The sequence below is a fragment of the Pseudonaja textilis genome, chromosome 5 (genome assembly GCF_049901715.1).
Source record: "Pseudonaja textilis isolate UNSWEBS1 chromosome 5, rPseTex1.2, whole genome shotgun sequence".
In the NCBI taxonomy this organism is placed as follows: Eukaryota; Metazoa; Chordata; class Lepidosauria; order Squamata; family Elapidae; genus Pseudonaja; species Pseudonaja textilis.
In genome coordinates this window covers 66,611,561-66,627,782 of record NC_141994.1, presented here as the reverse complement: position 1 = coordinate 66,627,782, position 16,222 = coordinate 66,611,561, and the positions used below count along the sequence as shown (strand labels likewise).

At 40.8% G+C, this 16,222-nt stretch overlaps 1 protein-coding gene across 8 annotated transcripts in view; it reads right to left on the bottom strand.

Annotated features, from left to right (window-relative positions):
- The window catches only part of SOX5 (SRY-box transcription factor 5), a 1,005,438-nt gene that overhangs the window by 398,917 nt on the left and 590,299 nt on the right, over positions 1-16,222 (bottom strand). The gene's annotated exons all lie outside the window — the stretch shown is intronic.

The window sequence follows — 16,222 nt, the reverse complement described above, 5'->3', positions numbered from 1 at the left end:
GATGGCCACAGGGTACGATTAAAAAACATGTTAACATGGTAGCCATGCTGGACTGACTGAAACTGTCAGGCACAAAGAATCAGGACCGTAAGTGGCAGTTAAAAAGTTTTATTGCTCAAACCTTTGCACCAGAATCTAGTCAACTAAGGTCCAATACTAAACTGGCACCAGGTAAAGATTAACTGAATTCAAGAGGTGTTCAGCTGTTTGTGGTAACGTATCAATTCTAGGCCGATGACTCACTTAACGCTGCCACCCAGATCTTTTTGCGCCTCTCCTACATCAGATCTACATTTTTTTTTACCCATGTCACACTTTGATTGAACATTTGCAGCTACCACCCTGATTTTCTGACCATTTCCTGCAGACCTCCTTGACAATTCCACCAGCTATTCAATTTTCTTTTCCTGCATAATTCAGCTCATTTAGATATTTCTAATCTATTCTCTTCCTTACCCCAGTCCCATATCACTCTTCTGTATTTTTTTTAAATAATTCTTTTAAACACAAAGTTCCTGATACATAGGTGGTCATAATGATGCTTACAAATGCCAGCCAAATGAAAAGCATCCTCTCCTCCAACAATGGTGAGATGTGACTCTCATTAAAGCCACCAAGCATATTCTCACCAGTTTTAATGGATTTGACTCTTAATAGCCACATTCTGGTTTCTCATGATGAAACCATAATTCTTCACACCTTCCGATATTTCAAACGTTGCTTCCCTCCCCCTGTGCCGTCTTGCTTTGCTCCTTCTCTCTCTCTCTCTCTCTCTCTCTCTCTTTGCAAATTTTATTTTAGTTTCTTCCTGTTAGCATTTCTTAAACTGCCTGTTTTGTTGGTGGACTATAATTGTCTTTCTATGGTCTTTATGCATAACGGAGGTGATGCTCTTTTTCTTAAAAAACAAACAAACTGCAGCACAACATATATTAAAACTTAAAGTTGCTGTAAGAATCCTTGTTTTAATAGCCCAACTAAGGTTGGGTTCAGTGGTGGGATTCAAAAACTTTTACTACTGGTTCTGTGGACGTGGCTTGGCTTGGTGGGCATGACTTGGTCGGCATGGCAGAGGAAGGATACTGTAAAATTCCCATTCTCTCCCCACTCCTGGGGGAAAGTTACTGCAAAATCCCCATTCCCTCCCCACCCCACTAACCTGCTTTCCAGCTCTGTTCTCCTGTACAGGGCAACCAAAGAAGACCCAGCCAATCAGCTGGGACTGGGGAAGCAGAGAATAGAAGGGGCGGGGCCAGTCAGAGGTGGGATTTGCCAGTTCTCCAAACTACTCAATATTTCCGCTACCGATTCTCCAGAACTGGTCAGAACCTGCTGAATACCCACCTCTGATTGAGTTTCATATTTTTCCAGTTCAGGACACTTTTATCCCCTTCATACAGAAACCTGTAAGCTTTTTTTTGGGAGGGGGGGTCATATTTCTATAATACAAACTTGTTTTAATATACCATTTTATAGAACATAGAAAAATAGGGTTGGAAGGCATCTTGGAGATTTTCTAGTCCAGCATCTGCCCATGGCAAGAGATCCTCCTGTACCATTTTGGACAAATGCCTCAGCAACCCAGAACTTCTGGAGTGAAGCCGTTCCACTGATTAATTGTTCTCACTGTCAGGAAATTTCTCCTTAGTTCTAGGTTGGATCTCTCCTTAATTATCTTTTCTACCTGTTACTTCTTTTTCCTGCCCTAGGGTGCTTTGGAGAACAGGTAGCCCCTAAGTTACTGAAAGACTGCTATTGTATCACCCCTAGCCCTTCTCTTCGTTAGACTAGACATACATAATTCCCTCCATAACCTTAAATAAAAATAAAATAAAGGTGTTCTGCAAATTTGTCTTGAGGCACATACAAAACTCTCTTAAACATTTAGCTCTTCCTTGACAAAATTCCGAAGATTTGGGGGATCTCGTGTTACAATAAAACAGCAGGCTCAACATTCTTATGCTTGCCTATCCACTAACCTAGGATTTTAATCTTGGCTTCCTTTTGTTTCTGGGAACTACAAACATGATTAATCCAGATTAAGTATTTAAAGTAAGAGCAACCAATTCATTCACCCTTTATTTTCAAGTGTCTCTCGTTAATATTTAAAGTTAAATTTCTAACATTGATCTAAGTTTTCTAAGAGAGCAATTGACAAAAACCACGATTCCCTTGAAATACCAAAGAAGCAATGCCTTTGAGTTAAGCTTGGTTCTTGTTTCATATTTTTGGTGGCAATTATGCAAGCAATCTTCTTTCTTGCTTCTGAGGTTTCAGTATAGCTTACAATCCTGAAAATCCCCCATCCAAATATTAACCAAAGTCTACCCTGCTCAGCTTCTAAGAACATCTGAGACCAGCTGGAGTAGATGATTCCATTTGTTAAGAAGGAAGAAGAATTTATTAGGATGTATTATTTATTAGACTTTAGTGATAATTTGTTAGAACTCATCATTTATTATTAATACAAATTAATAATTTTAACATTTAAGAATTCATAGATTTTTTCCTTCTTTAAGATGGAGGAAGGATTGTTTTGACAACAATATATTTAGTTTATTTTAGTTACTATGATTTGGAAAGGGAGAGGTCTACCGCAAAACCATTACTATATTTTTGTTGCTGCTGTATTACTTATATTTCATTATTGTAAAAGTAATTTATTAGTTTTAAAAAATACAAAATTATCAATGAAAGGTGGAATGCCATTAATAAATGTAAATAAATGAAAGTGAAAATCAGAAATAAATCACACATTTAGGCATGGCTTCAATCTCTATTTTTCTTTCTCTTCCCTCACTCTTAATTTTCCCCCTTGAAGACATTCGTTCTCATGCTTTAATTAAAACATTTCCATGTTTTAATTATTCTCTATTAATTAAAACATTAATTAATTAAAAATTCCTGTGTTTTAATTATTCTGTGTTCTGTATTCCATGTTCTGTGCTCATGTTACTGGCATTTCAACCTTCGTATCTTCATGTTTCTATCAACAGATTTATGAGGTTAACGTGTGTGTGTGTGTGTGTGTGTTACACACACACATATATACACACACACACAAGTTTATACATGTAGATGTATGAATACATATAGCATACTTAAACTCAACAACTGTTGGAATCATTTACTTTTTGTTCTCGCATGCCCCCCCGTATACCTCAGAAAAAAATATATATATATATATATATTTGCTATAGATAGATATAGATATAGATAGATATAAACCAAGCCTGTACTTACCACCATTCCAGGGATCCTTACCTTCTCAATTCAAAGGAGAAAAGGATTTTCATTGGAATGGCAATAATATTTCTCATAACCAGAGCCCCTCTCAAGACGGGTCCATCAGGAAATAATCCAACAGGAAGTTGTTATTCTTACCCAAGGAGAGTTTTCCCACCAACTACAGAACATCGCTCTTCTCAAGTTAAAGATAAAACAGGTTTCTGCTCTTTCCTGCCGAGGTCAATAATCTTCCTTTGTTAATCTTGATGAAGCTTTGCTTAATCTATTCTCTCTACACACACACACACACACACACACACAAACACACACATACACCTGTCATCTTTCTAAAGTCATGTCATTCAACAATGAAGTTTTACTAGCTGTGGGTGTTGTTTTTTTCTTTCTTGACTCCCCATCCACCAAATTCATATTTCTTTTCCCGAAATGATTTTGGGGAAAGTTGTAATTATTTCAGTGGTGTGCATGCATCAGGTCACACTGCTCCTACTTCCTACTTATTCTAAACTAACCGTAATCGAGACTCGTGGAGATTCTCAGTTCATCCAAGTCATGGTTGTCCCAAAGGTGCTTTTTTGTTTTTTTTCCAAAAGGCAACTGGCCTTTCTCTGTTTGTTTGTTTTTTAACCTTTTGGAAATATTTCACTTCTTACGCAGGAACTTCTTCAGTTCTGAACTGAAGTGAAGCTTTTTGGATGAGAAATGAAACATTTTCAATGGGGAAAAAACACAGCTGCCTTTTGGAAAAGCATGTTTGGAATAATCAAAACTCACTTTTCTAGAATAAGCATCTCTTTAAAAATCAAACGTATCCATTTGATTTTATCAATTGTTTTGATTTTGTTGAAAGATACATCAGTTCCGGAAGCAGTATTAAAAAAGAGCTGTGCATTTTTGAAAGCTGAACTGTGGTTTAAAGAATGCCGTATTTAGCTAACAACATTTGGGAATACCTTGAAACACAAATATCCCTTGTCCCTGGATCAAATCTTAGCTGAAGACAGCAGCTGTCTATTCCAGTGGGAGCACAAGGAGCTGCTTTTAAGATGATCCCCGTAGGAGCTGCTAATGTCTCTGTGCAAACACTTAATCAAACTTTGAATCCAAATATCAGCACAACTCTTTCATTAAAATGCATTTTTTTATTGATTTGTTTGATTTATATAGCTGCCCGTCTCACTTTTACATGATTTTTAAGCAGCTTACAATCAAATAAATAAAGACACATTGGATACCACAGCATTCTACTCTATACCTTTTTCTAAACTGGTGCCTTAGCCACTAAACCAAATTGGCCCTCTTTTCTACCCAACTCCTGGGCCACAGCCTGCCTTATTGATCTGTTCTATTACTTGCAACCGGATTTGTAGAGTTGTAAATGATTCTTGACACTTGACGAGTGTATCTTTTCTTTTATGTACACTGAGAGCATATGCACTGAGACAAATTCCTTGTGTGTCCAGTCATACTTGGCCAATAAAGTATTCTATTCTATTCTATTCTATTCTAAAGGTAAAGTTCCCCTTGCACATATGTGCTAGTTGTTTCCGGCTCTAGGGGGTGGTGCTCATCTCCGTTACAAAGCCGAAGGACCAGCGCTGTCCACAGATGTCTCCGTGGTCCTGTGGCCAGAATGACTACACGCTGAAGCACACAGAACGCTGTTACCTTCCCACCAAAATGGCCCCTATTTTTCTACTTGCATTTTAACATGCTTTTGAACTCCTAGGTTGGCAGAGGCTGGGACAAGTAATGGGAGCTCACTCCATTATGCAGTGCTAGGGATTTGAACTGCTGAACTGCCGACCTTTCCAATCAACAAGCTCAGCGTCTTAGTCACTGAGCCACCTTGTCTCTACTATAGAGTTGTACTTCATCTTAAAAATATCTTGATGTGAAATAATAAGGGAATAAAAGTAATGAGCGCAGGAGCCACCAGCATCCCTCAAAAAGCATGGCTTTAAGATATGTAAAATATCAAATCCCTAATCTCAGTCAGTCTGAAAGTTGAAGTCCAAAATATGTAAAGGACTCTCATAACCTCTTTCATTCAAAGATAGAGCTCTAAAGAGTTCCGCCACTTACTATTCTCACTGGGCATTAAAATGACATTGTAAAATATGCAAAAATTGCAGGAAAACTTTGAAATTCAATACCAGCATCATCAGAGGTGGGCTTCAAAAACTTTACCAACGGGTTCTCTGCCTAGTTGCTGGGTGGCCGTGGCCGTGGTGGCTGTGGCCTAGTTGGCCTCCTGCACCACCTTGGGAGTGGGGCATTTTTGCTCTCCCCAGGCTCCAGAGGCTTTCCTCGAGCCTCTGGGGAGATGAAAATGGCCTCCCGGGGCTCCGGAGGCTTTCCTCGAGCCTCTGGGAAGATGACAATGGCCTCCTGGGGCTCCGGAGGCTTTCCTTGAGCCTCTGGGGAGATGACAATGGCCTCCCGGGGCTCCGGAGGCTTTCCTCGAGCCTCTGGGAAGATGACAATGGCCTTCCGGGGCTCTGGAGACTTTCCTCGAGCCTCTGGGAAGATGACAATGGTCTCCACGGGCTCTGGAGGCTTTCCTCGAGCCTCTGAGAAGATGAAAATGGCCTCCCCAGGCTCTGGAGGCTTTCCTCGAGCCTCTGGGAAGATGACAATGGCCTCCCCAGGCTCCGGAGGCTTTCCTCGAGCCTCTGAGGAGATGAAAATGGCCTCCCCAGGCTCTGGAGGCTTTCCTCGAGCCTCTGGGAAGATGACAATGGTCTCTCCGGGCTCTGGAGGCTTTCCTCGAGCCTCTGGGAAGATGACAATGGTCTCCCCAGGCTCCAGAGGCTTTCCTCGAGCCACTGGGAAGATGACAATGGCCTCCCCAGGCTCCGGAGGCTTTCCTCGAGCCTCTGAGAAGATGAAAATGGCATCCCTGGGCTCCGGAGGCTCTCTGGAAGCCAGAACTAGGCCCGTTTCTGGCCTTCCCGAACTTCTGGGAGGCCCGTTTTTTGTCCTCCCGTGCTATCACACCCTGCACTTACCTGCATCCAAAACAGGCTGCTTGGAGACTCCTGGGAGGGGAGGGGTGGGGTGGGCAGAGCCAGCCAGGAGTGGGATTTGGGGGTTCTCTGAACTGCACAGAATCCTAGCTAGGGGCTCTCCTGACCCCCTGTGAACCAGCAGCCCACCCCTGGGCATCATCCTTCGACATCCAGCTCTGCATCTTTACAATGTGAGCAAAAAGCAAGGAACAGAGATTATTCCTTCTTCTCCGAAGACCACCAGCAAACACTTTGAAACCACAAATTATAGCTTCAGAGCCACTGATGAATTTAGGAAAAGCTTTCTCTTCCCTAGCTGTCCCCTCCACTACTCACCCACAAACAGACTGAGCTCCAAATTGTTCTGTTGACCTGAGCTAATTCAGCTGCCTGTATTTGTGTAATTATAAGCCAGAAAGCTAAAACGTTACTGCCTGTCTGAGGAGCATAATGAATGGATAAGCAGGTTTTGGGGGGAAAACAGTCTTGGAGGTCTCCATGTGGGGGAGGGGAAAGGAAACGTAGGATGGGTTTTCCATTTAGGACAACCCATGAGGGTAAGCAAAATGCTCAGTTCTGTTTTTTCCAAACCTAAGCCATTGTTTAGTTAGTATAAATTGTTTAGTTAATTCATAAATAATCAAGCAACAGTGTGCAGGCCTCTAAAGCTGCATGTCATGCCCTTGATAGAGTCGGACTCTGAGGGAGAGGAGGAACAGCCGACAGAGAGTGGAGGTGTCGCTCCGGAGGTTGTGCAGGAGGCTGGGGAACCAGGCCCATCCCTTCTGCATCCTAGGACACGCAGGGAGGAATAGAGAAGGAAACCACTTGGCTTACGAGAGAGGAAGCGGCCATGATCCTCCTCATTGGTTGCAGCTGGGGAGACTATTAGATAAGAGAGACGATTACAACACAGAGTTGCCAGAAGCAAAGCTGTGTTAGTTTGGGCTGAAGTTATCTTGGCTGGCGTCCTTCCAAGAGACTGTGCCTTCTTATCACCTTGAATTTGGTAATTACTTATCCTGGTCGCTTGTGGAAATTTCAACATTGTAGTTTGTTTTTTTAATTTCGCCTCTATCTGCTCATTAAGTTCGGACTGTATTGCTTTCTTTTGAAGGCTATTTCTGAGTACGTTTTATCTCCAACCGAGAATTATTGAACAGTGGGGCCAAGTTGGAGGCATTAAAGGACATTTATTTACATTTTGGATTTGTTACGTTTGTGTTACACTCCGGGTCATCACACTACACGTGGTTAGCAGTCTGAGGTCCATTGTAGGAAAACATCTGTGTACAGAGCAACCCACAACATTGTCACATCCTCTCAGAAGGATGACTAAGCATTTCTTATATGGTTCTTAAATGATTGGAGAGTCAACAGCAGGTTAGTGGGGTGGGGAGGGAATGGGGATATTGCACTATCCTTCCTCCAGGAGTGTGGAGGGAATGGGGATTTTGCAGTATCCTTCCCCCGGCATGCCCACCAAGCCACGCCCACCAAGCCACACCCACAGAACTGATAGTAAAAATATTTGAATCCTACCACTGCTCTCACCTGCTGGTTGAAAGTATTGTGAGTCTGGCAAATTCTAGATGTCTCCATCGGTGCAGAGGTGGGTATTCAGCAGGTTCAGACCAGTTCTGGAGAACCGGTAGTGGAAATTTTGAGTAGTTCGGAGAACCGGCAAATGCCACCTCTGACTGGAGATTTTACAGTATCCTTCCCCTGCCACGCCCACCAAGCCACGCCCACAGAACCCGTAGTAAAAAAAATTGAATCCCACCACTGATCTGGTGGGATAGACTAAACAAAATGAATGTCCTTATCTCCTGCCTGTGCTGAAGTTCTCCCATCTCAATGCGATGCTGTTCGTTCTCTTAAGGTTGCCTTTCATAACACAAAATCCCCCTCCTTCTCCTTTCTCTGCTCAGTATGTTTGTGTGTGTGTATAAAGCTTGATTTTTTTAGAAAGTTATCTTGTCACATTTTTTTTTCTGCTAATGATTTCCTGAAGACCGTTCATAATTCCTCTGCTTTGCATGTGAAATCCCTCCAATTTGTTGACATCTTTTGAGAAGCCCAGGACAAACACAGTATTTTACATCCAATCTGACCAGAAGCGATGAAGAGGAGGACAATTACCTCCTTTTCTCCTTTATCTATGCCTCAGAAGAAGTTTGCATCTAATTTGTTCTGTCATACCTAAACCTTTTTCACCATTACTTTTTTTTTTTTTTTCCAAACGATTTATCCCCTCTGATTATCTGGGCTTTGCATTATTATTTTTTGTCCCTTATCTGCATCGAAGTGTAATTTTACCAGCACAGTCTCATTTCATAATTCCAATGATAAACATAGCTTTAACCTCTCTTCTTATTATTACTATCTCCTGACTGGTGATGAATTTGAAATGGAAGTAACCTTTTGAAAAAACAAACAACAACTTTTTTTTCCCTCGAAGAGAAGAACTGCATTCTCCTGCACAATGAGTGAAGTACCCATTGTATTTCTTTTTTAAACTCCACTCCTCATAGAAAATGCTACTCCTTTCCCCAATTTTTATCAGAGCGGGTTGTATGAAATTATAGTTCAGTGCTGAAATCTTATAGAATATTTACATCACCATAGAGATGGACAATCTGTTTCCATTTCGTTCCACATTTATATGTTCTCTCATAGCTCTTTTTTTTTCCTTTTGTGTGTTCATCTGTACTCTTTAAATTAAAAGGATGAAAATCATACTTAAATATAGATCTATGTGTTTTAGCAGTCCTTTCTCTCAAAATAAACACGTCTAAAGATATTGTGTCTTAATGATTTTTTTTTTGAACATTTAAAATGCAAATGTCGAAATCACTTCATAACATAATTCATGGAGAATATTTTTTTCCAAATGTTCCTATAATTATATTACTTTGGGTCAATACCTGTTATGAATGAGGCATTCAAGACGATAAAATAAAAAAATAAAAACTATGGCCGTATTTCCAAAGGCATCAATTATGAAACAGAGAATCCAATTTCAGTTATAGATTTCCTAAATTTCACTCTATATATCAGGAGAGGTGAAGGATCAACTAGATCACCAAGCAGACAATTCACTGTACAAATTCTACTCCGTCTTAGTTCATTCAAACGAAGGAGTTGGTATTAAGGAATCTGCCAATACTGAAAATTAATTAACATACATCTGAGGTGAAAATGAATTTAATACACATTCTTTACCAAAGTGCTCCTTACTATCCTTTATGATTGATCCATTTCCTATGAAAGTTGGAAAAAAAGTTAACGGTGTGTAGTAAAACACCCTTCAAGTATATTTATTTGCACAACTTTTTTTAAAAAAAGTCTGTTTTTTGTTAATGAAGTTCTGGCCACCATCTTGTCTTTTTTTTGACCCCTCTTGCAATTACCTGCATTGGGAAAAGTAAATCCTTGATAATTTGATAACTTGATGAGCTGCGGTGGCGCAGTGGTTACAGTGCAGTACTGCAGGCTACTTCTGCTGCCTGCCATCTGCCTGCAATTTGGCAGTTCGGATCTCACCAGGCTTAAGGTTGACTCACCCTTCCGTCCTTCTGAGGACGGTCAAATGAGGACCCAAATTGCTGGGTGCAATAGGCTGACTCTGTAAACTGCTTAGAGAGGGCTGTAAAGCACTGTGAAACCGTATATAAGTCTAAGTGCTTTTGCTATTTCCTGCCCACCACAACATGAGGCCCTGGACTTCTCCTATGTAACTTAGCAAGCTTCTTGCTAAGGCTTCCTGTTTGAACAGAAACTGCTAATTAAAAATTAGGGGAGATCTGGAATTTTTAAACTACCTATAAAAAACTCCATTGCACACAGATTTGTTTCTATCTAACCTTCATGGCCAGTTTAATTCCTAGTTAGAGACAAAAGAAACATTACCCACATAGGTAAGACTTCATTCTGTCAAAACAAATTACAGCCATTGATTTAGCAACTGTTTGAAGTTACAATAGCCCTGAAAAAGTGACTTACAATCGGTCCTCACATTTATGACAGTCACAGCATCCCCGTGGTAATGTGATCAAAGTTCAGGCATTCGGTAAGCAGGATGTATTTATCACAATTACTATGCCTCGAAGTCATGGGATTGCCATTCGCAACCATCCCAGCGGGCTGCCAACCAGCAAAGCCAACGTGGGAAGCCAAACACGTTTATTGACTGCACGACTCAATGAACAACTGCAGTGATTCACTTATCAATGGTGGCAAGAAAAGTCATAAGATCAGACTCACTGAATAACTACTTTTCTTAGCAATGGCTATTCAAGTCCCAATTGTGGTTTTAAGTAGAGGATTACCTGTATGGACTTTTTCCTACCAATGCTGAACAACCCAAATAACGGAGTTCAAAGGGACATTGGAGATCTTCTAGTCCAACCCTTTGCTCAGGCAGGAAACCTATACTATTTCAGACAAAGAGTTGTCCAATTTCTTCTCAAAAACCTCCCGAGTTGGAACATTCACAACTTCTGGAGGCAGGTCGTTCCACTGATTAATTGTTCTAACTGTCAGGAAATTTCTCCTTAGTCCTAGGTCCTTGATTAGTTTCCATCCATTGCTTCTTGTCCTGCCTTCAGGGGATTTGGAGGATAGCAAAGCACTTGAAAGCTTTCTCTTCCCTGTGCTGAAAATAACACAGCGTAGCAACCAACTCCTTCTATGGCAGGGCTCTCCAACCTTGGCAAACTTTAAGACCTGTGGACTTAACTCCCAGAATTTTGCTGGCTGAGGAGACCCCTGTTCTATGGGGTCTGTCAATTTCATCAACTTCTACCATAGACTCTGTTTTTACATCCTCTAACCCCCACTCCTTTAACCTCAAACTATCCACTATTGACCTCACTCCATTCCTAAGAGGTCTGTAAGGGGCATGCATAAGTGTACCATCGTGCCTATCGTCGCTGTCCTGTTGTACCCATTTATTCGTACCTATTTCCTCTATTCTTACTCATGTTTATACTTTTACCTATTACCTTGCAAGCGATTGATAAATAAATAAATAAAGTTAGAACTATATTGTCACCCATGGATCTGAACCCTGGAGCATTGTTAGTCCACTACTGAGACCAGAACAGGAAGTTAATTCTGTTGGAGAGCTAACATTACTTGTATTAAGATTGGCTAAAATATTAAGAATCTTGTGAGCCTGATTGTGCTTGATTTCCACTTCCTTCTTATGCTTCAGTAACCTAGGAAGGCCTTATCCTGAGTGAGTTCCAAATGTTATCTCGTTGTTCTGGACTTAAAAAAGCATATTTCACCCCTTTTTACCTAGGTAATGATTCTTGGATTTCTCCATCCAGGGCATCTTCCTCAGTCTTTACAGATGTGGAATGCAAAATCCTTAAAGTTGATATGGCCAGCTGACTAAAGGAAGAAAACGGTGCTCAGATCTATGCTGAGTGTCCCCTGAATTTATTATCAGATTACAGCAATAAGGTGGCCTAAAGCTTAAAAGTTCCATGCAAGGCCAATGCAAAAAGACAGTACAAGGATTCTTGTGTTTCACTGCTGCCAGAGGAATATATCGCTGTGTTAGGGAGGCACAATTTGTCTGACAGAGACTTGGCCTTTTAACAACCTGATGTTTCTGGACTTCAGATCTGTGTGCACAAATCTCAGGGTACAATCCTGCTAGCAATTGCTGTGCCTAACAGCACTGAATTGATACGCATCAAGGATTCTGCAATAGCCCCTCTGAAATCCATTCGTTATACTTAGCAACATCAAACAGAGAAAAATAATTTAAAAGCTCCTACTGAGTATCTAGAGACCTTGAGCCTAGATTGGGGGGTCACCAAAAAGCAGGATATTTGGTTACAAAAGCCATGCTTCTTCTTTTTAATTATTTCTATGGTGGGTTTCGTAGTCTATCAGGATATAACCTTTCCTTATCTTTCCTTTTAAGGAACTAAGATGAGAACAGGCGTCAGACACAGGTACAAGAGAAAAGGTGGACAGACAAACAAAGCAACCAACCCATAGCCATTTCTAAACTATGTCCATTTGGTGATGTTTATATATTAAGCAAGGTGATAATTTCCTGAATAATTTAAATCATACGGGGGAATAGTAGAAATCAGATGCAAATTGCATTATAATTAGATTCTGTTCAAGTTATGCGTTAATAGTGTTATTATCCAATAGCCCCTCTCTCAGCAGGAACCAAATTCAGCTGCAAATCCCAAAAACTTGACAAGTGATGCCCCCCAAAAATGGGCTATGAAGGCCCACAGCAATAATATCACTGAAGTAACACAATCCCGTAACGTCCCCAAAAATGGAAGCTTCTTGAGTGAGAAGCAAAACGTTTTCAAGCAGGAAAAAGAAAAGAGAAAAGTCCAGTTGCCTTTTTCAAAAACACCTTTGGGACAACCATGATGTGGGTGATTGAGAATCTCCACAGATAATTCCAGCGTTTCCTAGGAGAACTAGATCAGGGAAGGTAGATTATGGTAGATCACATATTTAGGGTTCTGTAGGGATGTGGAAAAAAAAAAACAAAGCAGTACTGATGCCACTAGGAATAATAATATGTGTTCACCTTCCAATAGATTTCAAATCATCACAACTCTTACCAAAGTAATGTGTTAGCCTTCCTCCATACAAAAAGCTAAGAAGGAAAAGGTCTGTGTCAGAAAACGAAGTCCCCCATGAAAATTTTGTACAGACAGTCTTAGATATTTTTTTATAAAGAGCCTACATTGAGGAAATTGCTCTTTGAAGACCTCATCAGAGAAATTAAATTACCATGAGAAACAATGAAGTAAAAGAAATGCAGATAATCCTCGACTTACAACACTTTGCTTAGTGACCATTTGAAGTTATACAGTAGCACTGAAAAAAGCAACATGCCCATTTTTCACATTTATGACTGTTGCAGCGTCCCAGCTGTCAGGGCTCCGGCAGTTGCTTCCGTTTAAATCAAGAGTCTCGAGCCAAACTTTCAAAAATTTATTGGGAATTAACGTGCCGGCACTGCCTGGGTGGAGCTGACTCTGAGATACATCATTCATTGTCACTCTTGACCCTGGTTTTCCCTCCACCCCCTGGGTGTATCATAATTCCTATTCTCCAATGGGACACATCCATAGCCGGGAGTCATCAATTATGCTCTCCAGTTAGAATTTTGTGCAGCAGAAACTTTAGTCACCTAGTTACTATCTTTGAAAACATTTGTGGAATGCTATTTCGGGTTTGTAAGCTGCTGCATTGCTCCCCTTTCCCTTTCTGTTGGCAACTCTAAAAAGACCATAGAAATATTTTATGAGTTGACATGATCAAAATTCAGACTCATATTTATGATGGTTGCAATGTCCGGGGTCATGTGGTCACGTTTTGCGACTTTCAACGGGGAGGCCAGATTCACTTAATAACTGGGCTACTAACTGAACAAGTACAGTGATTCACTTAACAACGGTAGCAAGGAAGGTCTTAACATGGGGCAGTACTCATAAATAAATGTACCACTTAGCAGCAGAAATTTTGGGCTCCACTGTGGTCAAAGAACACCTGTATGTTCTAAAAGAGCTCAAAAGACATTCCTATCCATTGCCATGCTAATGAAGGTAGAGAAGCTATATGGGTTAAGGAAAATTAGAAATAGAAATAGTTATCATTTTTCTCTGGGTGTTTTTAAAAACAACAGTGCAATTAAAAAAACCCAGCATATTACCAAAATATGCTGATACAGCAGAAAAGAGCCATAATTTCTAATTTTCTAACAGTTAGGAGAAATCAAGGGAGATTTGGGTATGGGCAGTATAGAGGGAAAAGGGACTAGGAGGGACATGATAGCAGCATTCCAGTATTTGAGGGGCTGCCACAAAGAGGAAGGGGCCAACTTTTTTTTCCAAAGCACCAGAAGGCAGGAGAAGAGAAATGGATGGAAGCTAATCCAGGAGAGAAGCAACCTGGAATTAAGGAGAAATTTCCTAACAATGAGGACAATTAACCAGTGGAACAGCTTGCCTCCTGAAGTTGTGAATGCTCCTACACTGGAAGTTTTTAACAATAGACTGGATAGTCACTTGTCTGAAATGGTATTGGGTCTTCTGCTGGACTAGAAGATCTCCAAAGTCCCTTCCAGCTCTATTCTGATTGATTGATTTACTTCTCTTTTCTCTGACCAATGAAACCTTTGAAAGTTCCTTCACTGGCAAATTTGGACTCTCAAGACAGCAATTTTCAATTGACAGAAGAAAAACTATATATTGAAGTAGCCGATTTTCAGATAACATGTTTATGTGGATGTATGAGTATGTGTATAGTCATGTCTAGTTCACACACACACACAAACACACAAAGAAACACAGACAGACAGATACACACACTCACACACACAAAACACACACACACACACATGAAACCCTAGGACCATGATGGTGAACCTATGGCACGTGTGCCACAGGTGGCATGAAGATCCATTTGTGCTGGCACATGAACTGCAGGCAAACTTACCTCATGCATGTGCCTCACAGCTGATTTTTGGCTGGGTTGAGGCCTTTTTCGACCTTCCAAAGGCTTGAGGAAGACTTCTGCAGGCTTTGCAGGCTGAAAACTAGCCTCATTTTGTCATTTCCTGTTCTTCCAAAAATACCGGAAGTGATGAAACGGGGTTAGTTTTCAGCCTGCAAAGCCTGCAGAAGCCTTCCTCAAGCCTCTGGGATGCTGAAAAAAGCCTCAAACTGGCCAAAAATCAGCTGTGAGGCGCAGTGCAGGTAAGGGGGCGGTGGAAGTGGGTGGGGATTGCGCGCACATGCATAAAGGGTGTGGGGGGATGCGCATTGCCTTCTGGGTGCTGGCACGCGAGCGCAGGCATGCAAGCATACACACAATTTTTGGCACAGGAGCCCAAAAAGGTTAGCCACCACTGCCCTAGGAAGTTACTATATGCCCTCACTTTTAATCAGCAAATGACAGCTACCCTTAGTACTGATCATTTGTTGAAGCAACTAGATTATTACAAGGCAGTTTTACCTGTGAAATTTCTGCACTGATACTCTGATCTGAGTCTTAATAGCCAAACAGATCTCACCAACCACATGGGAAAAGCAAGAAACGGCCCAAGATTTAATCTGACCTCACAATTCACATTTCACATTTCAGTCTGGTGATTAGCCCGTTGAAATCCTCTAGCATTTAAAAAAATAATTTAATTGCATATCCTTTGTCAGATTGTGAACTGAAGATTCACACAAAGGTACATGCATGTATGTGAACCTCCGCAAACACGTGCATGTGTGGCTGAAACATCCTCCATATGGCTCTTTAATGGCATCTTTGCTGTAATTATTCTGATAATATCCACCCATTTAGCGCTGAGGTCAATTGGTCATGAGGAATGAGCTCCATGTTTCTGACATGACAGTAAATAAAAGGATGAGACAGTCCATTAACCTTTGTGATAACAGTTATTTATCAAAACATAAAACGAATTCCCTCTCAAACAGTGGCAGGACTCTTGAATGAGAAATGGGTTAAGCGGAATAAAATCAAGTCTTATTAGATGGCTAGTTTAACTTTCTTTCCCAAGCCAGGTGTGTTGATACAACAATTCACATAATGTCCACAGCTCAGCTGGCAATATTTCTGGTTCTTGCAATCTTAATGCATTTGGAAGATAGGGACAGTACATTACCGAAAATGGTTATAATGCCAATGGTTTTCCTTTACGTCCCTCGCTGCTAATATGAAGTGTGCATATACACCCTCTTCCCGCTTGCACAAGCAATCTTGTTTGCATGAAGCCTCTCAAAACAATTTATATTGTACAATAAAATAAGGACTAGGGCTTAATTTTAACTCATGCCCACACATATATATCTTGTTCCTTCCTTATAAAAGGATGAGTACACTCATATAAGCATTTTAACGAATAAAATATTTGATACCCATGACTCTTATAAAACTGAAGTTTCCAAGATACC